Raw genomic sequence first — 25,651 nt, forward strand, 5'->3', positions numbered from 1 at the left:
ATCAAGACTGCATTGAACTGCGCGACATCTATCGGTTCCCGAGTAAAGGGAAGGGTCAAACAGAAATGTATTACTGGAATGATAGAAACTGTGAAGCACTCAGTCCCTTTATATGTCAACGATCTGTAGTAGAAGGTCAGGGCATGTTCTTCCATGATGTACTTAAGCTAACGTTTTTCATCCAATATGAGCATATATTACTATAAAATGTTGCTATATAGTATTTTTAGAACAATGTCAGTACAATAGTAATGTTTCAAACTTTCGAAATATATCTGCATTTAAACGCACATGATATTTTGGTATCTAAAATTTTGTCTAAGGATCTGTTTGAAGCTTTGCCCAGTTTGTTCCTGAGCTGGAAAAGAAGAGGCCAGCGAATCATTATAGTGTCTAGTACTATTATGCAAGTTGTTCAAACAGAGCTTTAAAGATTTTGTTCTCTCTAGTACAATGCTAACTAGGCTACCCTGAAATTAAGTTTGTGACAAGTGTTCTCAAGAAAATTATCCAGTTTAAACCTTTTTATTTGTCATTTTCTTAAACTGCTAAAGGGTTTTAACCTTACATTTACAAATTCAAATTTGAAATGGCTTATTAAAATATATTAATATTAGTGTTTCGTGTCCCACTACCAAAAAAATAAAATTTTCTAGTTTCGGATCATGTATTGGTGAGACAAGAGTGGCCAAAGAGATGGAGGTGGTTACTGTTGACATTTCTTTAACATATCAAACGAAATTATGGAATACATATATGAAAGTGATTGATGTGTACTTACCGAGTTAATGGACCATAGTGATTTTAAGAGCTATTTAGTCCACATTTCATGATTTGCTGTTTCATGAATCACACATATCATAAACAAGTAGTTCACTTCATTTCACTCTAGAAGTAACAAAAACTTCAATTGAATAAGCACTAATAACTGAAAAATGTCTCATCTGTTAACAGCTGCCTTCAAGAACTTCACCCCTCCTGACTGCAACAGATATATTTTTCTTTGGTCTGAACATCCACAAGACTTCATTGAAAGCCCAGGCTACCCAAATTCATATTCTACAATCCAAACTTGTTATTTCAATATTACTGCACCACAAGAAAAAAAAGTCGAAGTTCGTTTCAACGATTTTTTACTGGAGGAGGACGACAGGTAATTAACCAATTTACTCTTAATCTACAGTAACCAATTTTAGATGACAAATGCTATTGATGACAGTTTTCTGTATACTTTCAAATTTAACTGTTAAATAAATAGTCCCGTAAAGGTTGTTAATGATAAAGATCCATGACCACTCGACTTTCATGAAATATATGTTTATCTAACATCTTTTTAACTATTGTTCGTACCTGATTATTTCTCATTCCAGTGTTTCTACAGATAACTTGACTTCTGCAGCATAGTGTTTTCTTGAAAATCTTTCAACTGAAACAAAATTTTCGGTTTTAAATTTTAAAATCATTTACTGTCTATTCTGTAAAACATTTACATGGCTTCTGACAAAATGAATTATTATTATTGTTAAATAATAAAATCAATAATATCACTCTTATTTTTGGATTTTTCTTCCATAGCTAACACTGAATTTTAAAAATATTTAGTAAAGAAAAAATAATTACGTTATAAATGTCTTTAGAAAGTGTATTGTATGGAAAAGTAAAATGACAACAATTATAATAATGAAATGAACCACAAGAACTGAATCGAAATCTTCCAGCAACTTGCATTCTCATCTAAAACATTTATAACACGAAGCATCTTTAATAAATATTGCCGTTGTATTAAGTTTCATCACTTTCTGAGGTTACAAGGGTTCCTGAGCACCATGAATAGATATTATTTTTAACTTGTTTTTATGGAACTTAATTAATGTATTGAGTGATGTTTTAGCTATTAGAGAAATACTAATCATTTGTAAATATATACACTAATATAGGTATACATATTTCATATATGGAAACATGAATTTTATACTCACAAACAATGAGGGATTACGGCTTGGCCCCCCCGCTAGTACAGCGGTATGTCTCCGGATTTACAAAGCTAAAATCAGGGGTTCGATTCCCCTCGGTGGACTCAGCAGATAGCCTGATGTGGCTTTGGTATTAGAAAACACACACATTAAGGCTTGGGCGGTTTGGGTGACCGCTGGGAGCTCATGGTCTAAAAAAGGCTATGCACAAATGTACAAAATATCAGATGAAATTTATAAATATCGGATTATGTTAAGATTAAAATTACTTTATCTTCGTTTCCTCTAGTGACACAGTGATATGTTTCCAGACTTATACTGCTAGAAACCTATCAGTGATGACGAAAAAACCCACTTGTAGAAAAATATATATATGAAAACGGCTGGTTTGGGTTGAGAAAATTTTTATGTAGAGGAGCGAACAACGTTTCGACCTTCTTCGATCATCGTGAACTTGACAATGACCGAAGAAGGTCGAAACGTTGTTCGCTCCTCTAAAATTTTTTTTTCAACCAAAACCAGTCCTTTTTACATATATATTTCGATAGCAGCCTTGTTTCTACACTTGTGGTGGGCAGAGCCCAGATGTAGCTTTGTGCATTATTACAAGTAAATAAACTTTCATTTGCCTCAAATTTCAGTTGTATAATCTTTAAAACCTCCTCAATAAATTTTAAATACTGTTTAAAAGTAATAAAACTTCATATTTTATTTGTTATTTCTGCTACCCTAACTCTATACAGACAGGGCTGGTCAATTTGAACGACCTCGTGACCACTAAAAATAATTGAGATAAATCTAAATTACTCCTTTTTTGTTTCTCGAATGACTTCAAACTGTATAAGAAACTACATTTTTTATCCTAAATAGTTATAAACTCGTAACATTATACATCTGTTTACACTTAAATATTATTGCTTTACTTCCCTTTGAAACGTTTCAAACGATTATTGGAGCTGTTATATAAATCATAAATCGTTGGCGAATGTGCTGTTCATGTTATGCTCTCGAATTACACGCACATACACGAACTATTTGTGAGTGTGCCTGATGCAAACTTTCCATTATACTATTATTATCATTTATTTTACATAATCTAATCCAAAATAACTTAAAAAGTTGAAGATCAGAAGATAAGGTTTAACGAATTCGACGACCATTGTACTTAACTATGTAGTTATAGTGAGTATAGTTCAGTGTAGAAGCGTGTCCGGGTACGCAGCAGTCGCCGTGATAATAGTGATTAAGTAGACACCCTGCTATCATCCAAGGATAAATTCATAACCAAAGTATTTTTCGTTGTGGTCAACCAACTTACTACTGCATAGAAAATACCGTCTTGACGCATATAAAGATGATGTCACCAAATTTGGATTCCTCTCCAAATTATCATACATTTCATGTCAAGAAATCAGTCAAGTCAGTAAATTGTCTTGTCCTTTTTTTTCTAGACGATGTTGTAACCGAGACAGAAAACGAACTGAACTAGTTTCCCACACTGGCAATTCCAGAGATTCGACGTTCATTCACACAATCTGTACCAGTGGAGCTAAGAATGTCCCTCTTTCTCTAAAGACACGCCCTTATCTAAATATTTCCTGGTGTTGAGAATATAATTATCCATGATAGTATCAAACTGCAGCGATTGTTTTCGAAATTTGAAACAAATAAAAAGTGAACTCAGGAACAAAACAGGACAAAGCTGACTAAACAGTCTGTCTTTCTAAGTATGTCACATTCTTAAGTTCATTATTGTCTTTTTCTGGCTTTATACAGGTACATGCACGTTCTAATGAAGTTGTTTTCGTAAGTGAATTAAATGCGTTTCCAAACGTTTAGGTTTTGTCTATATTGTTTCCAGTGCTATAGTATGATGTATGTAATTAAAAGGTTCTCACATGTATATTGCTTAACGTTATGATTTCAACAGCAAAGTTGACTCACTTCACTGGAAGTCAATACGTCTTTTATGGGAATGAGGCTTTATTTCTTCTGCCGACCAGGTCCAAGCCGTCCTTAATTCGTCAAGAAGCGTAGCTATGAGTCTAAAAGCATGGGAATTTTCATTGCTTTCTATTCTGATTTTTCAAGACATCAACTGGGTTTTGAGGCACTGTCAACTGGAATCGGGGCACGGACCTCGTGTGTTAGTGCCTAGTGATGATACTGGCTCATACTCAAAGAAACATTTTGTAATTGTGTTTGGTTCATAAGCTAAAAACCTGGTTTTGATACATGTCGTAGGTATCACAGACAGCCCATTTTATACAAATACCAATCATTAATTTATTGCTGTCCAATAATTTATTTTTCGTATTAGGAAAATAAAATATATAATAAGTACATTCAACAACAATAAATTTTGAAATAATTTTGGTCTACGGTTCATGAGATTAGAGGGAAGCTAATGAGACTTACAAAGCTCAAATTATTTCACTTAGAACTAATTTTAACCCATAAATTAAATGATAGTTTGTTTGTTTGTTTGTTTTGAATTTTGCGCAAAGCTACACGAGCGCTATCTGCTCTGGCCATTCCTAATTTAGTAATATAAGATTAGACGGAAGGCAGTTTGTCATAGCCACACACCGCTAACGCTTGAGATACTATTTTATCAAACGAATAGTGGAATCGACTATCACATTATAACGACCAACGGCTGTAAGGGCGACCATGTTTGATGTGACGGGGTTTCGAACGTGCGACCCTTAACTTATGAGTTGATCGCCCTAACTATCTAGCCATGCCGGGCCTGCTAATTGACAGAACAGAGTATAACATATGCTCAACTTAACCTGTAGAATAAATAACGTAAATGTTATTTTTAAAGAAAGACGCTATTTAAACACAGCAATAAACATAATCATTTATTCCACACAAACACACAAAATATATTAATGTTATTTAAGACATGAAAACCGTTTTAACCTAGTACTGTTTCGACGAAAAAAATATTGATCAACGATATATATTTGCAGACACATGTGTGGATTTTCTATGGCTATTTACTTTACAATTTTTCTTCCTCAAAACAACTTGAAATAAAATTAGATTAGATTAAAAAACAACCTTTAAATAGCTTAAAACTTTTTACACATTTTAGCTTAATAAAAGTTAAGCTATACATCAAGTTAAGTAGGTGAACCATCATCATCAATCAACTTCTGTTTCAGTTAGACGTAATTCAGGGTGTCCTTACTTAGATAAATGATACACACTTTGTTACTTACAGCTTAAGGTACTGTTTAGTTCTTGTTTTCCTTTCCTTGATCCAAGCATTAATAGGAAGGCTTCTTGTTTTATTTTATTGCTCTGGCTATTAAATACCTTTTAGTTTAAATCTTGTATTTGGAATTAAATCAAAATTTGTGTATAACCACATATCTTCCTAATTGTCTTTTAAACAAAACGTACATTTTTGCTTTGACGCATATTATTGCTGGAGACCACTATAATTTATGTCTTCTGCACAATACCTCTAAGCACTACAAGAAAAAGAAAGATTTAAAAAGAAAAGAAAAAAACAACTGTAGATTAATAGGCTACACAGGTTTAAATGTCTGTCTTTAATAAAATAATAATCATGATAATAAATCTCCACCTTATATTTGTTTCTCATTGGAATTTTGTTGTTGTTGTTACAAATGAAGCATAGAATGAATGGTTGTCGTTGTTGTTTCTAATATAACAAAACTAAGCTGAAAATAGTTTAAAGAAACCATGTATCTTTTTACTTAACATAGCTTACGCACAAATGGATCACTTTTACCTTAGTACTCATACATCTTCACAACAAAACTGCATCATCGTGAAAACTCTACTCAGAGGGAATTCCATTTTATTTTGACTGTACTAAGAAGCCTGGCATGACCAGGTGGCTGGGGCGTTTGACTCGCAATCTGAGGGTTGCAGGTTCGGTTTCCCCGTCACACCAAACATGGTCGCCTTATCAGCTGTTATTATGTTACGGTCTATCCCACTATTCGTTAGTAAAAGAGTAGCCAAAGCGTTGGCGGTGCGTGGTAATGACCAGCTGCCTTCCTTCTAGTTTTACACTGCTTAATTAGGGACGGCTAGCGCAGATAGCCCTAGAGTAGCTTTCCGCGGAATTCAAATAAACAAACTTTAGTAGGTCCCAATTCACTTACATAAAACAATTAGTTTTGTTAGATATATTAGCTGTTTGTTATTAATTTAATGATTAAAAATATACAATTTCTATTTTTCTATTTGTGTTTGCAGTTTTTGTTTGTTTGTCTTTGTTTTTTTGAATTTCGCACAAAGCTACTCGCAGGCTATCTGTCCTAGCCGTCCCTAATTTAGTAGTGTAAGACTAGAGGGAAGGCAGCTAGTCATCACCACCCACCGCCAATTCTTGAGCTGCTCTTTTACCAACGAATAGTGGGATTGACCGTCACATTATAGCGCTCCCACGGCACATTATAACGCGTCCACGGCTGAAAGGGCGAGCATGTTTGGCGCGATGGGGGATGCGAACCCGCGACCCTCAGATTACGAGTCGCACGCCTTAACACGCTTGGCCATGCCGGGCCTTGCAGTTTTTATGTTACCTTAATGAATGTTTCAATTCCATTTCTTCTGCCAGCATACATCTAAATCAGTTTTTCAAGAAAAATGTGGTCAGAATGTGGATAATTTTATTTCTAAATATACATACAATGACATATCTAGTTGGATAATTTAGAGATGTTTCAGTTCTATTCATCAACATAATTTCTATGGATTAGCGTGTTCTTGAGAACTACTGACACTCATTTCTGTAAAATATGACATCACACGCTCTGTAATTGTGTCGTAACTCCTTACACACTAAGCAACGAATCATTTTAACAACCTTCAAGGATTACAAATTGATTTATTTATTGTTAAAGTTATCTAGAAGTCGTGTCATCTAAGATGTTTCGAAAGTAAGTATACATCAAAAATACCCGTATCAATATACATTCTTAGATTTTCACATAAATATTTCTTTTCCAACAGTTCCTCTGGTTTCTGCCACATACAAAGTGTAATACGTATCCATGAAAGTGTTTGATTTTGAATCAGTATGCGAATCCACTATAAATAGCCATTGTGTTTCTATACTCGTTTCAATTGTATTAGCTCTGTGAAAAATGCGACTCAGAATACATACATTCTACACCAGCCTTCATATTACGTCTTCTTTTATAACAAATACACATCTATTACATTAGTGACTAAAGTTGCTAAACTCTGGCACGAGCTATTGATTTTTCACGCAGTTTATGATTTTTCCTACGCTTACGATCTTTTTCTTTTAAAGTGTTTAATGATCAAGTAACTCAGGCGCTCGACTCGCAGTCTGAGGGTCGCAAATTTGAATCCTTGTCACACCAAACATGCTCGCCCTTTCAGCGTGAAGACATTATAACGTGACGGTCAATCTCACTATCCGTTGATAAAAAAGTAGCTCAAGAGTTGGTGGTGGGTGGTGATGACTAGCTGCCTTCCCTCTAGTCTTACACTGCTAAATTAGGGACGGCTAGGACAGATAGCCCGCGAAATTAAAAAACAAAAACAAATAAACGCTTAAAATAGGATACTTTTTTACCAATGATAATACTATACTTAGATTACAGTACACGTTTATTTATTTTGTTATACCTAGAATACGCTACCTGTTTTTTTATTTTGTCACACTTAAATTACTGTACACCTTTATTTATTTTGCTATAGTTATACATTGTTTTCTTTGGGTTTTTTTTTAATTTCGCGCAGAGCTACATCAGGGCTATCTGCGCTAGCAGTCCTTAATTATCAATGTAAGACTAGAGATAAAGCAGCTAGTCATCACTACCCACCACCAACTCTTGAGCTATTCTTTTACCACGAATAGAGAGATTGACCGCACGTAATAACGCCCTCAAGGCTGAAAGTTTGTTTGGTGCGACGGGGACTCGAACCCGCGATCTTCAAGTTACGAGTCGAGCGCCCTAACTACCTGGCTTAGATTATAGTACATATTTATTTATTTCTGTTATACTTAGATTACAATACACCTTTATTTATTTTGTTATACTAAAATTATAGTACCCGTTTATATATTTTGTTATTCTCAGGTTATAATACACATTTATTTATATTTATTATTCTTTGATTACATTACACTTTATTTATTCTGTTATCCTTAAATTGTAGTATACGTTTACTCACATTTGTTATCCTTAGATTATAGTAAACGTTTATCTATTTTGTTATTCTCAGGTTATAATACGGCATGGCCAAGCGCGTAAGGCGTGCGACTCGTAATCCGAGGGTCGCGGGTTCGAGCCCGCGTCGCGCTAAACATGCTCGCCCTCCCAGCCGTAGAGGCGTTATAATGTGACGGTCAATCCCTCTATTCGTTGGTAAAAGAGTAGCACAAGAGTTGGCGGTGATGACTATTTTCCTTCCCTCTAGTCTTACACTCCTAAATTAGGGACGGCTGGCACAGATAGCCCTCGAGTAGCTTTGTGCAAAATTCCAAAACAAACAAAGGTTGTAATACATTTATATTTGTTAAACGAACCTAGTATTCAAGTCGTCCTAATATTTTAAAGATTTAACTTCCATCATTCTAAGGTTCAATGATTTTCTCTGTGATCAAATAAAATTATGACCTCAGGAAAGTAAGAAAACATTACACCCGAAATTTTCAGAAGATTATAGTTTGTTTGTTTTCTTTTTTTCTCTTGTAAGATGCAAGAAAATATATGGACTTCGTATTCTTTCAATTTCTTCCAGCGGGACTGATAATTTTTCATCACGAGGCCTTTCTATTCTTGGCGTACACATGAAAACAAATACTGGGACAAAATATTTATGATACCTAGTAAGATTAGTCTAATTCAGCGTATCCCAAGCTTTCTTGGTTCACGGCGCCCTTAGTGTCTCAGTAGTTTTTTTTCACGGAGCCCTAGACAAAAAAAAGAACCTAACTGTTACGTTTATTAAGTAGTTATGTCCAAACAACTTCGTAGCTATTTGAAAGAATAATACACGTAAATTGAAAGTGACAACAATATTTTATTTCATTTTTAAATAACCTCAGTTACTAATGGGATGTGTACACCTGTTGGTCACTGCACTGCTTTTCAAACCTGGAATCAGATTGAACAGCGACACCCTCATTTCCTGTTTAACATTGGTTTTCGCGCGGTACTTGCTTTTTATCACAGCAACCGCCGCAAACCCAGCTTCGCAGAGATATGATGTCGCAAATGAAATGAGGATTCGCTGAGCTTCAGCACTTAGCAGCGATATTCATCTTTTACTGATATCCAAGACTCAGTTAATTCCATGCTGCCAAATTTTGTTTTTAAAGTATTGTCACAAAACAGCTCAATAAGATTTCTTTTTCTGCAGAGGTAAATTTAGATGGAGTCTTAGCCTTGAATGGGTCTTGAATCCATGCAAACTTCCTCATATCTTCTGGAAAGTAATTTTCAAACCAGTCACTCAGCTGTGTTAGGTGCTCCTCAAAAACAGAATTTAGTTCGTGGGTCACATCAACTTTATTGGACGTTACAAACTGCTGCAACAGAGAAAACAGTCTTTGCCACCATTTTCATTCATCTTTCTTCACCATAGTAGTAACTTTTTTTTTGAGGCTGAAACCTTTTCTGAGATGGTGTGAAAATTTTTATATTTTCAACTCTATATACCACCTTAAGATGCTAGCAAAAGCATTACTTGGTGCTGATGCTAGTTTAAAAAATGTACCTTATTGTTTTTTCAGTTCTTTTATCTTTCTGGTAAAATAATCACGGGATTTACTAGCTATGTTAGGAAGATTGGTCTCTAAGTGGTGTTTTAGTTTACTTGGAAGCATGCACTCTGGAGCCAAAACCTTTAGACATAATATACACTATGGATACTCTTCATGATTGACATCTATCGAACGAAAACCAAAATCTAGATAACTGTCATCATATTTCCGATATTCCGTTTCTTTACAGCTTTGCCATTGGTCTGTGGTTCGCCATCCGTTTCTTCATTCCTACACTTGTCATTGGCGTTCAAAAATCTTTCCATTTTTAGTCACAAGAACCAAAAGTCAAGAAAATAATTCACTGAACTTCGCTAGACCTCTCAGACACTTGAACACGACAACCTTCAGTTATTACGATTACTGACGGACCTGGAGAGAGTCGACAGGTAATTAAATAGAAAATCTGAGAAACGAGATAGCTCGATAAGTTACTGGCGTAACTGATAGCACAAGTAAACAAAAACATTCGAGAACGTCATCAAAAAGAATGTAACGCGATCTGATGTTAAAACTGTGAACATCCTCAAGCTAGTAGTTCGCACGGTGTCCGATAGATGTTTTCTTCTTTGTGGATATTTCGGTATGTTAGATATTAGATACTCAGGAGGGTCAAGTGCACAAGACCTCTTCCTCTATCCCTGACTTTCATGTCGGCTACTACTATGTTGTAGTTGTAGAGCCTGAGTAACCCACAGCACTGCGGCTCTTATGTTGCCTTTTTTGTTTTTTTACTTTCTTTTTTATATTTTTTTCGTTATTATTTTTATTTATTTTTTAAATCTATTTATATATATTTAACGAGAAAAAGAAAAAGGAAGAAAAGCTATGAATATTATACTAGTTCAAAACTTCTATCCCCCGCTAATGCAGCGGTATGTCTTCGGATTTACAACTCTAAAATCAGCGGTTCGATTCCCCTCGGTTGACTGCGCAGATAGTCCTTTGTGGCTTTGCTATAAGAAAACACACACACACACACACTAAGCTTCTAGTGCATGGTGGCTAGCTTGCTTTGTATTTCTTAAATATATATTCATTGGAGAGAGGTACTTAGGACTATGTTCATCATGTATGTAGTATCTGTCGAGATCACACAGTAAAAAAAATATTTTATGCCGTTTTTTATTAAAATAATTTAGTGTATTATGCAAGAGTTTATCAGATACTGTCTCCATGTTTGCATACTTGTGCATAAATATGGATGAAGTACTGCGTGGTACTTTATAAGCTGAGGTTAAGATTGAATTTTGTATTTTTTGTAGTTTGTGTAATTGTTTTTGTATTATGTTTATCCAGGATGGACATACGTATTCTACTAAAGGTCTAATGTAGTTTTGTAGATTTTTATTATATCATCAGGTGATGTGCCTTGGTTTTTACCCGATAGGCTTCTTGCATAATTTGCTCTTTTCCAGATTCTAGTCAGGATATTGTTAGTATGCTGTATCCATGTTAATTTGGTTTCGTAAGTTAATCCTAAAAATTTAGCCGAAGTAGCGGTCTGTAAAAGTGATCTGTTCATGTATAACTGAGGCGCCGCGGCGCACAGTTTCGGAACCACTGGCCTAATTGTTTCATACATAAATTACTATTCGTTCCTGTAAACATAAACCGTTGCCTAGACTCTAAGAATAATTTTTTTTAAAAAAAGGTATCATAAAATGACAGCTTTACATGACCTAGATTGTAATTTTCTGAAATGCAGTTCGGTAGTGATGAGTCAGATACTCAGTTTTTAAAATCTGGTCAAAATTTAAACACAAAACTTCTTAAAAGTGCTGTTGCCTTGTGGTAGTGTGTAGAGTATAATCTTTGTTGCAAAACATGTTTATTCAACTGTTTAGGCTGTTCAAACTTTAAATCCCAACCATATGAAGAGCTTAAAGCTAAAATCAGTGACTTTTTTTTTATACCATCCATTACCGGTGGGGTCAGCATGTTAGATCATATCAAGTAATTTTATGTTTTGGGGTGAAATAGGTAGGACATCTCAATAGCAGTTAGTTGTATTAATTAAAATACTAATTGAATGTAAATTTGTTTAAATATATTTGTTGCTTTTTTTTAATTTTGCGCAAAGCTACTCAAGGGCTATCTTCGTTAGCCGTCCCTAATTTAGCAGTGTAAGGCTAGAGGGAAGGCAGCTAGTCATCACCACCCACCGTCAACTCTTGGGCTACTCTTTTACCAACGAATAGTGGGATTGACCGTGACATTATAACGCCCCCTCGTCTGAAAGGGCGATCATATTTGGTGCGACGGGGAGTGAACGCCTTAACCTACCTGGCTATGCCGGGTCAATTTAAATATACTGTGTGGCTCTTATTATGTATTGCTGTTCATCTGGAACAAGTCTCGAATTTATTATAAATACGTGTTGGTATTTCAAATAATCGGACATTTAAATTTTCATTTAGAAATTAATTAAATGTCAATACGTATCAAATTTATGGTATTTGCCAACAAAATTGATATGCACAATTTCCTTTTTAACACAAATGTGAAAACAATACAATTTAAATAACAGTTATTACTAATAGTTTCAACAAATAATGATTTATATATAAATTTTATAAACTTACAAGCTATACTGGGCCTTCTGTCTTGCCTATAATGGAGCATCGTATCGATGATCCAATTCCCTCACGAGCAAATTAATTCTGAGTTGATACTGCCACATACCTCGTTTAAGCTAACTAATTCAGTTGGCCTAACGCCGCTTATAAGCTTATTTTTACTTAAGGAGATCGTTAATATTCTCCTAGAAACACTAACGTCCGAAGCAGATTCATTGAAGTTAAATGGTTTGTAAGGTTCGAAATCTATAAACGTTCCTGGTCAAATTCTATAGTTTTCCGATTAACAGGCGTTAATCACAAAATTTATAGCTTCCTAGGCCTATAGCACATTGACTGTAGCTGTCCAATAATAATAATACCATTTGTGCATGGGTTTTATAAATATCGGAATGATTCTTGTTTTTTTTTTACATTTCTGAAATGGATTAATCAGTAGATATAAAATAGTGTTAATAATAAGAATTATTGTCTACTCGTAGTGTTATAATGACGTAAAGATGTGAGATTGTGTCTGGCTTAATAAGTTTAAAGAAATGTGCTCTCTTATTGTTCAGACAACTTTTACACGACTTCTCAACACTCCAGTATATAAAAAAAAAAAATATTGTGCGTCAGCTCCAAAGAACATAAAGAAATATTTTAACTTGAAAACTACATGGTTTCAAAATACTATGTTCTGTTGAAATGGCATATGTAATTAGTTAAAAAAAACAGTCAAAATACTCAATTCAATAGCGTAACGTCAGTCAGAACAAGTATGGATTTTCCACTAAAGTGTTTTTTTTTCTTTGTTGTTTATAAGCACATGAAACTCAAAATAAGTAAATGTGATACGACTTACCGTGTAAGTAGTTTGACAGAAACCAGCCGCAGACGGTATTCTGGATACAGGGAGTTTTATAGTATTGTAATTAATTATTTACTGGATGTTTTATCCCGTTGAAATCAAAGTGTTGACATTCATTAAAACGTAGACGACTGTAATTACTCAAATAGAACATAAAAGATGTTGATATTAATGCTTCACTATGAGTTTGTGTAAATGTCACAACTTTTCGGGATTTTAAAAAAGCTTTAAAATCAAAAGTGTATCAATAGGTATTTTCTTTGAGTGTATTGAATAAATTGTTAAAGTGTATAAAAGGATTGACAAATAATTGTATTATATTTTACCTTTTGTACAATTCGCAAAATACATTAACAGGTAAATGTGTTATTTATATTGATGAAAATTACACTTTTCAATATGTTTTAATGCACTTCGCCATTAAGTGAATTGTTAATTAAGATATATTAAAAGAAGCTAGCAAAACTAAGAAAACGCGATTAATATGTATATTCTTAATAAGGAAGAAAAGTGTAGCTATAACAGTTTTTTAAGATCACATTTCTTTCTAACTTAGAGAGTTAAGAGTTTGAATGTTTGTTCTGTAAGTTACATAGGAGTAAGTTTTAAGTGGTTACAAGCTGTTATTGAGTTCCTATCAGAGAAAACAATCTACTTAGATCAAAAATAAAATCAACTAGCAGACGATAATAGCTAACTAAATATGCCTTCCTTGCTTTTTAGGATTGCAGTATATTGTTTCATCATTTGGGTATCCTCAATGTTAATTATATTTTTTCTCGAGGTTTGGCCAGTTTTAGATTTAGGTTAGTCCTAAACACATAAAATAAGCTAGTAATGCAAAATAATCGTTATAATAAAATTGTAATAATAAAAATTAAAAATAATAAAACTGGATACATTACTCCTTCTAGCCAACGAACAGGTATGGGCAGGTGGTTAGAACGCTCGACTCGTAATTTGAGGTTCGAAGGTTCGAACCTGTAACACGTCAAACATGCTCGCCATTTCAGCCATGGGGGCGTTATAATGTGAATCTCACTATTCGCTGGTGAAAGAGTATTACAAGAGTTGGCGGTGGGTGGTGATGCTTTCCCTCTAGTCTTACAGTGTTAAATTAGGGACAACTATCACAGATAGTTCTCGTGTAGCTTTGTGCGAAATCCAAACAATTCTCGCCAACACTGCTGATGATAGAAAAATAAAAATATAAGTTATATCTTACTTACGGAACACATAAACACCAATTGTTAGTTGTAGGCACTTTTGTAGATCAAATTTTAATACGCTTATTGATCAAATTTACTTGTTGAAACATCTAAAAAAACTTTTAATAGGTAACAAATAATAAAATACCGGAATTAGAACTTGATGTTAATCAACAACTACTTGTCTACTACTAAGAACCGCCATACAGCTTTAACTGATTATATCATAATACTAACTTGTGAACAAGAAAGTCACACCTGACAGTATATATTTTAGTTTCAAAGTAAAGCTCATGTCGTAATTTTCTCAACCTATTTTATTTTTATATATTATGACAAAATATAGTAGGTTCAAATTTATAATGTAAATTTTTTTTACATACATGCTTTTAAATCATAATAACAAAAAGTTAATAACTTTGAGATTTACGCAAATACTGAGATTTTAAGCCATAATAACTTTCCAAAAAACAAAGACGAAGAAAATTAAAACCAACATCAATCAAAACCAGCAAAAACTTAGATTGTGGTATTATAAATTAACAAAATAAGGATATACAGTAATATAAGGTATTTAATTTAATTTTATTTTTATGATTCAATGATTAATTAAAAATATCTAATTTGGTTATTAATGAAATCTTGTGCACAAAGTGTTGAATCTCAAATTGTTTGAAGTAAGATAATATATTGAATATAAATATACTTGAAGTAGCTTGATGGTCATTAAAGAAAAAATAAATTACATTACTGCAAACAGTATTTTCCATAGTAATAAACAGAATAATGCAGATCCTTATATGCCACATGGCGGATAATAAGTTATGTCATCCATTTTGTAGGTGATATCCGATAGGTACACTTACCTCGAAGACAAATTTGAAACTGCAATTTATTTACTTAGAATACTAGATAGTTTAATTACATTCTACTAAAATCCAAGGGTACGAAGTAAAGAAAACGAAACTCATAAATCATTAAAGTATTGATCTGTAAACTAAGATACGAAAACCTGTTTGAAAAAGAAAGAGTTTATGTCCTCGTATTGATATCAAACAAGAACGTTGTCTTGTGGAAAGTAACTACGATCATTAATATTTTCTGTAGCTGTATTTTACGCTTGAAGATTTTTTAGCTTTCCGTGTACCTGTGATGCTTTAGAAATATCACAACGCGTTCTATTAATTTATTAAACTCTTAATTGTTTTTAGTTAGGTACGCCACTTGGTATTGTGATTAATTTTCTGTCACGTTAAGCCAGCTGGCACTTTCGTCTATTCAATCGCCTGTAACTGAACTAAGGGTCTTTAATATGTTTTCTGATCTTTAACATATATATTACTTATGTTGTCCACAGACTGAAAATGGCTAGAAGTAGAACATTTGTGATACTACAGTTAGCTGCCCTCTATATACTCTAATACGGGATCGGAGGTTTTAATAGCCATTTTTTGTCTCAGTACAGGATACAAACCAGTTAATTTAAATATCCAGGTTCTCTGTATTCATTAAACAGTGCAATTTAGAAATGTCTATGACTAAAAAAAAAAAAACAACTTGCGTTATATGGTTAAATATAAGTTTATTTGTTTTTGGAATTTCGCACAAAGCTACTCGAGGGCTATCTGTGCTAGCCGTCCTGTGCTAGTAGTGTAAGACTAGGGGGAAGGCACCTAGTCATCATCACCCACCGCCAACTCTTGGGCTACTCTTTTACCAACGAATAGTGGGATTGATCGTAACATTATAACGCCCCCACGGCTGGGAGGGCGAGCATGTTTGACGCGACGCGGGCGCGAACCCGCGACCCTCGGATTACGAATCGCACGCCTTACGCGCTCGGCCATGCCAGGCCACGGTCAAACATAAAGTTTAGTCTTCTGTTTGAAACAGAAAATTTTATTCAGTCAAATTAGTAATAACATGTTAAGTGAAAAATGTTTCACAGATCAACGTCATTTAGTACTGACATGTATGTTACTAAAATCAGTGTATAAATACAGAATTTAAAACGAGCAATAGTTATTGAAACATATGATATGTATTTAGAAAAGTACTTCATCATTTAGACAAGATAAGAAATATTCTCAAGGATATTTTAAACGAGAACAGTTTTACATTTACCCTTTAAAACAGTCTAAAATAAACACAAAAATAAAATTTTGAAACTATATTCTTTATTTGGTTTGAATAAAGACTAAAAAAATAAGTGAACTTTAATTAGTATTACGAAAACTTCCCTATAAAAATTAAAGAATGAGGTTTTCTGTAAAAAAGTTGCGGACCAAGAAAAGCGATTTGTATCTAATGTATTAACCTCAATAGGACGTGGTTCATCTGAAATAACTCAATGTTTATTATATTATACAACTCATTCTTATTGCAGTTTATCCACTCTTACGTGTATTGAGTCTAAGTAAAAACCCATTGTCTAAACAATCAAAAGGTGCTAACAATATTGGTTTGGTAATGCTTGTTTAAAACTAGCTAACTGCCTGTTGTAAAACTGTAAATACTGATTATTTGTTTGTGTAAATAAATTATAAAGAAATATTTTATGATGTTTTTTTTAAATAATTATATTATAGTAATAATGTATGCATATAAAATATATGTCCTCGTTCTAAACTTTGACAAAAACAACATTTTTCGAGCAAATAAATCAGCCATTTATGTAATATAAGAGATTCAGATAAAATAATTTTGAATGTAACTGCAAGAGTGCTCCCACAAGTCCCTCAGTAGTAAGTCTGAAGGGCTTATAACGCTAAAACTTGGATTTCGATCCCCGTGTAGATAGATCGCAGAAACAACCCTTTGTGTAACTTTATGTTTCGTAACAAACAAAGGATATGAGGATCAACAAGCCATTTTTTTAAAAAAAAAGGATTAGAAAATAAAAATTGTGGAATTTTAAGGATACTATTTCATTCAACAGTACTTAAGTAAAAGTTGGTACACCAACAATGATTAAATATTGTTGTAGACCCTTAAAGTTGGTAACGTATTGTTATAATACTCAGTTGTTGTTCTTGTGTTCAGTCTTGAAAAGGCGCGCGAATCTTACAATATAAATGTGTATGCGCGCGGATTTTTCAAAGGACATAAATACAAGGAAGAGGTTTGTTTATTTTTGAATTTCGCGCAAAGATACCCGAGGGCTATCTGCGCTCGCCGTCACTAATTTAGCAGTGTAAGGCTAGAGAGAAAGCAGTTAATCGTCACCATCCACCGCCAGCTCCTGTGTTACTCTTTTACCAACAAATAGTGGGATTAACCGTAACATGATAACACCCTTACAGTTGAAAGGGCAAACATGTTTGGTGCGACAGGGATTCGAACCCGTGACCCTCAGATTTCGAGTCGAACGCCTTAACCCACCTCGCCATACAGGGTCGGAGGAATAGGTAAATATACTTTAGTAGACGTTTAGTACAACAACATATTAAAGTTTATAAAAGGTCTATCTAACGTTAGGTCATAAAATAACATTATAAGTTTATTTACTGAAAGTTTGAAGTACCTTAAAATTTGGCTCTAACTAAGCTAAAACATAAACATATACAACTTACAGTGTTAATATATCCCTTTATACAGGCTATAGTTAATAAAGACTTTACTAATGTTGAGTCTAAGACCAATAAAATTAATTAGATTTCGGAGTTTGTGATTATAATTATTCTGTATTACTCTAGAAATTTTGTATTTAAAGAAATACTGTTGTATTGAACATATTAATTTAACCTTAAATGTTTTGTGGATAACTGCGTATTTAACACACCAAAGCGAGATTTCTTTTAAATCAGAACCTTTCATTTACATTTACAACAGCTTTCTTTCACTACTATAATGTGGCTGATGTAATCCATACTTACAGCTCTAGAATGAAGTAAAAGAACTGAAGTTAAAAATGTAATGTGTTAATAATATACAACCAATATTTAGTTTTCGGATAAAACGCAAACACTAAAGCTTGTTAGTTAATGATTTTTTCATAAGATCATTGATACCATGAAACAACATTAGGACAACAAATAAAATGTTATTTTATTTTAATGAAATGAAAGACGTTTTTCCTCAACAGTTATTGTGTCATAACTGTTACTCGGAAAACATTATATATAGAAGCAGGTTAACTAAACGATGAACATTTACTTTTATGTGTTTTCTTTATTTAACGACTAAAACGTATACAGTTACCGGAGCTTCTCGATGTATCACATTTATTTAAGATAATTTTAATAAATGTTTAATTTCGAGAAGCAATGTTAACCTTATAAGGAAATATTTAATCTATAAAAACAGATGTCAAAAGTATCATTACAGACTTAACTATTACAATTAACGTTAAATTACATAGTTTAATTTTACCATAATAAAGCCTGGTTGAAACAACTAGATCTAATACAAATAACTGCTCTCAATTGGTTCTCGTTCTTTAACCTAAGAATTTTCAGTGAATACAAGAATTTAAGCGACATTATGATTCCTCCTCTTTTCTTTTTGAAAATTGCACATTTTAATTTGGCTTTAGGCACCAGAATTATTTCATGCATGATAGAATAACATCCTTAATACTATACATACATGATGTCGCTAAAAGTCTTTTGGAAGTAAATTAATAATGACATTATTGACTATATTTCTTGAAAATATCAAAAAATTATTTTTATGTTCCAAAATCTTAAGGCGTATTAAAATACTTATAGGTGCTATTATTTTGATCTTTCTTTAAGATGTTCCTATGACTACGTGGAAATTCAAGAGGGAGAAAAACAAAATCAAAACTCTGTTACACGACACTGTGGAAACTGGACAGATAAACTAAAGCTTCTTCGCTTCCTGAGCAGAACTAATCAAATTATGCTTACGTTTCACTCCGATATTTCAAATTCTGGTAGAGGATTTCAAGCAGAAGTTCGCCTGGGACCTGGTAAGAACAGACAGTACGTCTGTCTTAGTCATAACACCAGATCGTCATCGAGTAAATGATCATAGCGATATAATGTTTAAGGAAAATATACAATGTCGCTTGAGAATTGTTAATGTGATCTAAGTAATAAGAATAAAAGTTTAAATGTTTTTAATTTGTTGTCAGCTAAATATCAAAAGAAACATTTTTTTTGGATATTATACAACCCTTCTTAGAGCTAACTAAAATTAGCTTTATGAAGACTCTATAAACGTGACAAAATGTTGTATATAAATTTTTAAAACTGTAACATGACAGACCTTTGGTTTTCTTACTTAATTCCAAACAATAAAGATTGTACTCAAAGTACAATTTCATTTGAAGCAAAATAACCGATATTTTCCGTAACCGAGCGTTTTCTGTAACCTTGTCATTTGCATTTAGACGTAAACATAACTTTTAGTCTAAATAGTTTTTTTTATTTCATGGAAACAGTATATAGTAATTTACCGTATTTTGTATAACATTACAGTCTTATAAACAAAAACGAAAAATTGTGTTATTTTTGTATTACTGCTACGTTACAATTAAGCACAATTTTCCTAAAAAAATATCCTAGGTTTAAACGCTCCTAGATTTGTGTTACAATTTTTTTAAAAATACATATACAAAAAATACGTAGTTTTTGCGTTACCGAGCTCTGTTGAACTTTAAAGTACACGTAATATCTACCACATCTGTTTAATTACAGGTGGTGTTTGTTTAAAATTGTTAATTAAACGTATTTGTTCATTACAGGTACATAATTTTCCGAATTTAGAATACTTTAACCTTAATTTATTTATACGCATGAAACTCTTTCATTAAAAACATTATTTTAATTGGCGTAAAATAGCGAAGCTCTCCTGCTGGATTCAAAGACTTTCATCTTTCCAGACCAGGAACACAAAATCAGAAGCCAGATACAGGTTCAGCAATCCTTAAAACCTATTATTAGACGCCTATCATGTATAAATAAATTATTGGGGACTTGTAATCTTTTTTGTTTGAGAAATAAGTGAGGTTCGTACTCGAAATCCCCAAAACACGCTAGGACACCTGCTTTTGGTATTTGATCAAGCGTGTCAGTTTTGGTCCCGCTAGCTTGAGTAAGGGAGGCATAAACGTAGTTTCAAATATGGCGCCAAGGATTCCGATATGGATCAGAAACGCAAAATCTGATGCCAGATTAGGATTTAACAACCCTAAAACCTATTTCAAAACACTCGTTTTGCCTTGTTGATCTTCGGGATGTGTTTTAATTCCCATTAGCAAAGAAGCTACACCACATAGATAAGGGCACTTTCGAGACAACCAAAGACCACAAACTAAGTTTGGTTTTGCTAATTTGAAATCTTTAGAGGGAGTACAGAGGGAAAAACAAACAAATTCGCATAGAATACAAATTAATATAAGACAGAAAGAATGCTTATGAAATTATCCATCATACTTGCTATTCGTGCGTACTTGTTTACAGTATTAAAGATCATAAACCATGTTTCATTGATTTTACCATAGAAATAATATTTATTACAAACTTGTTGAGTAGCTTGATGGTTATTAGCATAATTAACAATTTAAAACTAAATATAAAAACTACAATAATTGTCTTTTGTAACTGTAATTTCTATGTTAACCCTCTGCTATATTTAACACCGCTTGTCAATATACAACACAGCTTGATTTTTTATATTACCAATGGTGATTTTATGGATTTTTAATAAAAGCTATTAAATTGTAAAAATGCTTTGTTACTTTCAGAGCTCATTTTATGTTGCACATTTGACTCTATGCTCAAATAATTGTGTTAAGATAAAGGCGTATTAAAATCTTTTGAATATATAATTTAACAACTTTATATGATAAAAATAAATTTGTCAGTAAAATAAATGTTTCGTAATAAATTTGTAATAGACGTCATTTTGAAAGTATTATTTCACGAATTTCAATGCTGAAATTATTGCCTGTGTAATAACTCCTTAAGTTGAAAGAAATTCTTCAGTTAATCTTATACTGATTCATTAAGACTTTTAATAATCTTTTCTTTGTAACAAAAACTCATTTGTTCTTCGGCCTTTGTTGTTTTTACATGCATAATTTGTTACTTATTTTTATTCTTCAACATATTGCTTTCCGTTCTCTGCAAAATAAATTTGTACGTTTGTTCTGACTTAGAAGAAAATGAAGCAGTCGCCAGCCAGTGCGATAGCCAAATGTTTCGACTTTTAAATAACACCTGCTACCTGTTAATCTCGTACCCAGAAGTCAAATGGTCCAAGGCAAATGATATTTGCATAGAGTCTGGCGCAATATTAGCCATTGCCCCGTCTCTCCAGCAGAAGATGATACTTCAGTCTCTTGTGGAATCTGTAGATGAAGTTCGATCTAATGTTTTATATTGGGTGGGCGGAGTTAAAGAAGCAGGATTAAAGAATTGGTACTGGATTGATGGACAGCTGATTGACGAAATGAGTAAGCCCTGAAATTTATTGATACGAAAACATTACTTTAAGCGTTAATTCTACGTTATTTTTTATACTTTTACTTATGATATTATTGGTAGATAACTTAATGGGTGTGATGATTTATTCAGTTTCGAAATACCTTTCTCTATATTTAGACTGTTACGTTCTGTCGTTATTCACATTTTGCAATTACTTTTAATGAGCCTGAGACGGACATTCTGAGCTTTACAGACGATAATGTTTGTAAAATAACACCAACATAAAAACTAACGACAAAACTAATAGATGGAAAATAGGTAGATTTTGAAGAAAAACATTAATGGTCTTATATTTAAGACATTTTCAGTCATATTTCTAAAATTTTGCTTGTTCAAGTTACCAAGAGAAGTAGGAAATATTCAGATTATTAATATTATGTTGTTAATTTTTTTAAATTTGTTATCGACTGCATGTGAAAATAAATATAACATAACAGATGGTGTAGTCAGTTTCAATGATGTGACTATTTACTTGTGTTTTTGACACTTTCATCATTCTTGATAGAAGCTCTATATAGTTGTATTTTTCTGGTAACAGAAAAGAACCATTTAAAGGTTTATATAGAGGGTTTGTTTTGTTTTGTTTTGTTTTTATTTTCGCGCACAGCTACACGAGGGCTATCCCTAATTTAGTAGTGTAAGACCAGAGGGAAGGCAGCTAGCCATCAGCACTCACCGCAACTCTTAGGCTACTCTACCAACGAATAGTGAGATTGACCGTGACATTATAACGCCCCCACAGCTAAAAGAGCGATGTTTAGAGTGATGAGGAATCAAACTCGTTACCCTCCGATTTTGAATCGAGCGCCATAACCACGTGGCGATGCAGAGCCTTTACGTAGACGGAATTGGTTTTGTGTTTTTGACTGTTTGAAAGACATACAACATAACGGAACTATACTTTATAACTCCTGTATTTCTGGTAATATTGTGGTATGGCTGTTGTATCTAATTACTTTTTTAACTTTATTTTTGAACGTATGCTTTAATGACACTCTATACCGGTTTAATTTCTGTCTAGATTAAACACCCTGTTTAATACACCAAAATATGAAATTAAAGTATAAATAACGTTCTATAAAACTTTAATTTATTTTACGCCTCCACGAAAAATTTAATTTCCATGAACACGTAAATGTCGTCGAGTTCTTGACAGTTTTTTTAAAAAAACTAACAATAAAAAGTAAAAATATAAATAGAGATGGAGACTATAAAATAATTTACCATTATGTTTCTCATAGTTTATTATTTGTCTTTTTGCGAAAGAAAAAGAAAAGAAAATTTAAAATATTTAATTCCTTTTAGTGATATTTGGCAAAAAAGTTAATTGAAAATATTTTTTGTGGAAAGCTAATTTAGTTGCATAGACTAAGTTTACAGGACTTAATGGAGTATGTAAAGAACATTTTAAAAGGCATTTCAGCTATTGGTTCTCAAGGCTTTCTTAATCTATCTGAGTACGTCGTAAAAACAAACTAAAATAAACCAAAGACACCTAGACTGTTTTAAGTACTCATTTTATCATAACCAACAACAATAAAAAAGATTTAACATCACAAAACTATTTTGGTAAAACGATGAACATGCATTAAGTAAATTGTTCGCTTAACATAGTGAGATAATTTGGCATATTTGCATTGAGAATTATACTGCATTTTTGTTTTTAATGTACAAAATTAAATCGAATATGGGCTGTTATAACTGTATAGGCATACAATATTTACTGAGTTTTTCTAGAAAAATGGTGTTCAGAAGTAAGCAATGGTGAATTAACGTTAAAAGTATATGTGTGTATATCCTTACTGAAAGAGGGTTCTACAGAACTTCTAAAGAAGTGGGGTACGCTGTACTTCCCATAACCGCTTGCAGAAAATGAATGGTAGTTGCGTGTGATACTCTTCTGACTGATTAATGCACTTGCGTGTGCACATAATTTTGATTTCTTCTGTATATGATATTTCCTAGTTGATACCTTTTTCATTCAAACCTTACCAGTTTGTAACCCAATTTTGTATATCTTCTCTCTATACACATGCATATTAACTGTTTTCTATACACATGTATACTAACAAATTTCATAGACTAAAGATATTATCTATGGTTATCTTTCATAGACTAAAGTGTTGATATGTTAAACTTCTCTTCTGACTGATATCACTTACCTGGTGTATTTACATAGACGAAAGGTATCGCGCATCGCTATCTTTCATAGACCTAGGTTTTAATGTACAGCTGTCATTCTCTTCTCCAGATTATTACAATTTCCCTTGTATCATGTATATAAAAAACTAGCATATTTGAGCTTGTTCATTGATTCTTTTATTTGCAAATGTTCAAAAGAATTTTGTTTGAACAATTAGTGTTTAATTAAACGAAAATATAGCTGTGTTGACAATACGTATTCAAACGTAATGACATTTTTAATTTTAGAATGAGTACTGTAAAAAAAGTGTAATTTGTAAAGGAGATGTGTAAACTGTTGAGAAATTACATGTTCCTTATATGTGAATTTACTTCGTATTTCATTACTTATATTCCATATAACATATATTAATACAGGTTTGAGTTTGACGTATTCCGCATGCCTATTTTAACAAGAAACTCAATATATGTTCAGGGAAAATAATTTTGTTTATACAGTATTTTTTCTCTTTTTTTTATAGTAATCCAGCTGAAAAAATACAAAAGTCGTTACCAAGTAAAAACATCGAATTGCCTGGGTATTCGAAGAGAAATACGGGGAAATGATAGCCATCATTATTGGCTATCCGAGACGTGTAACACACCAGGAAAGTTTATTTGCATGAAGAACGCTACAAGTAATGTTAAATTATCAATTGCTTAAGAAATTTCATGATTATTGTGGTTTCAGGTGTATCTGAACATCTATAGGAAGCGTAAAAACACTTAGATTAACTTTTTTATAAACTAAGCTCATTCACTTATGTCAAAGACATGATCACTTCGCAAAAAATAGCAACAAAAGCAATATTTTCTCAAATCTTAGTTCACTTTTATTTATAATTTCTTTTGAAAACATTATGCTACTATATTAAGAGTAAAAACCAAAACAACCTTTTTGGCAAAAAGAAAGATAAACTATTTATTAGAAATTTTAGCGTTTTTGTCTTCTACTCTTAAACTAGTTATATTTACTTTAATTATTTGGTGAATCTCATACCTGTCGTGAAAAGTTTTGATTTATATTTTATTGTTGCTCATTGTTGGTATTGCTAAAAGCACATAGTCTAAACAAAATTAATACTCGTAATTTACGCCTAATTATCTGTCCAAATGTTTCTTTTTCTATCTTGTTGTCCTTTGCCCTATGTCTTCCAGTGCAGTTGGATACAAAGAGCGATACGTATTATTCATTAAAAAAACGTAAAACGAGCTTCCATGGCTAACATGGTCGACGTTATGTATTGTAATAGGAAGTGAAAACATGAAGAATTGTCATCGCGAAATATTGGGTATGTTCAGGACCTCAGCTAACAGATAGACAAATTATAGAACTTCCAAATTTATTTTTCAGAATGTTAGCAGAATAAAGATATATTTGTAAAATTATTTCTATATTTTTAAAACGTGCAATGTAGTTAAAAGTGGCAATTAAGACAGTGATAACTCAAAAATGGTTAAACAATGTACTTAAGAAGTAACTCATGATGACGAACTACCCACTTGAAGTAAAAATGTATCTCAGGACTGCTGGTACGGGTATTAACACTTTTACTAATAAAGCAGAGAAGGTCGAAACGTTGTTCTCTGCTCTATTAGTAAAAGTGTTAATATCCA

General features: G+C 32.7%; 1 long non-coding RNA gene across 1 annotated transcript in view; it reads right to left on the bottom strand.

The window, feature by feature from the left end:
- Positions 1-25,651, bottom strand: part of LOC143231488 (uncharacterized) — a 38,006-nt gene that overhangs the window by 10,454 nt on the left and 1,901 nt on the right. The window contains exon 2 of the long non-coding RNA XR_013016942.1: positions 1,351-1,426. This is a non-coding gene — a long non-coding RNA (uncharacterized LOC143231488). The remainder of the gene's footprint in view (positions 1-1,350; positions 1,427-25,651) is intronic.

Source organism: Tachypleus tridentatus, chromosome 11, assembly GCF_004210375.1.
Source record: "Tachypleus tridentatus isolate NWPU-2018 chromosome 11, ASM421037v1, whole genome shotgun sequence".
Classification (NCBI taxonomy): Eukaryota; Metazoa; Arthropoda; class Merostomata; order Xiphosura; family Limulidae; genus Tachypleus; species Tachypleus tridentatus.